Here is a 1,156-nt window from a genome sequence, read left to right as displayed (position 1 = left end):
AATGCTTTGCACGCGTGCAGGGTAGTGGACTCGATGCCCACATTCTCCAAAAGCACGCATTGTTTTATGAATTCGCTTCATACAGCCTTGTCTTACGACAACCTACTGTCATGTAGCAATGACAAGCAACTTTAATGTAACACTGATGTCAAAATGTCAGATGAAATAGCAAGACATTACTTTCAGAGGAGCAGCGTAGCACACATTGGGACCACAAACAAAGCTGTGGAAAGTTTCATTGAAGCCCAGAGCATAAAGAAAGAACAAATACCGCAACCCGGATCGAACCAGACCTCTAAATCTTCAGTCTAACGCTCCCAACTGAGCTATTCCGGCAAATCACTCAAACTAATTCCGTGGCACCCTTGACAATTCACATGCATGTGACTCATAATTTTGACACTCAAAATGTACATAATAGACAGTATGGGGATCGAACCCATGACCTTGGCGTTGTTAGCACCACACTCTAACCAACTGAGCTAACCGGCCATTTGCTATTTTACTCAATTGTTGAAATGCACTGAGCCTCTGCAAGTGCTGGCACGTCAACAAACAAGTCCACCAACAGCATAGCCTGACAAGACTGGACCCTCTTGGTTGCTTCTTGCGGAAATTCCAAACGGCTGGGGAATTAGCTCAAATGCTTTGCACGCGTGAGGTAGTGGGATCGATGCCCACATTCTCCAAAAGCACAATGTTATATGGATCCAAGAAAACTCCAGTTCACACTTCATGCAGCCTTGTCTTACGACAACCTACTGTCATGTAAACAATGACAAGAAACTGTCATGTAACAATGACAAGAAACTCTCATGTAACACTGATGTCACAATGTCAGATGAAAAAGAAAGACATTACTTACTTTCAGAGAGCAGCGTATCACACACTCTAACCAACTGAGCTAACCGGCCGCTGGCTACAGAGCACAATTGTTGAGATGCACCGAGCCTCTGCAAGTGCTGGAGCACAAACTAACAAGTCCACCAACAGCATAGCCTGACAAGACTGGACCCTCTTGGTTGCTTCTTGCGGAAATTCCAAACGGCTGGGGAATTAGCTCAAATGCTTTGCACGCGTGAGGTAGTGGGATCGATGCCCACATTCTCCAAAAGCACATTGTTATATGGATCCAAGAAAACTCCAGTTCACACTT

At 44.9% G+C, this 1,156-nt stretch overlaps 1 non-coding gene across 1 annotated transcript; it reads right to left on the bottom strand.

The window, feature by feature from the left end:
* Positions 1–418: 418 nt before the first annotated feature.
* On the bottom strand, positions 419–492 carry trnav-aac. The gene has a single exon. It is a non-coding gene; the product is annotated as a tRNA-Val (tRNA).
* Between the last annotated feature and the right edge of the window lie 664 nt (positions 493–1,156).

This window comes from Oncorhynchus gorbuscha, unplaced genomic scaffold (genome assembly GCF_021184085.1).
Source record: "Oncorhynchus gorbuscha isolate QuinsamMale2020 ecotype Even-year unplaced genomic scaffold, OgorEven_v1.0 Un_scaffold_21511, whole genome shotgun sequence".
NCBI lineage: Eukaryota > Metazoa > Chordata > Actinopteri > Salmoniformes > Salmonidae > Oncorhynchus > Oncorhynchus gorbuscha.
The sequence above is the reverse complement of the archived record's forward strand: the minus strand, read 5'-3'. Positions and strand labels throughout refer to the sequence as shown.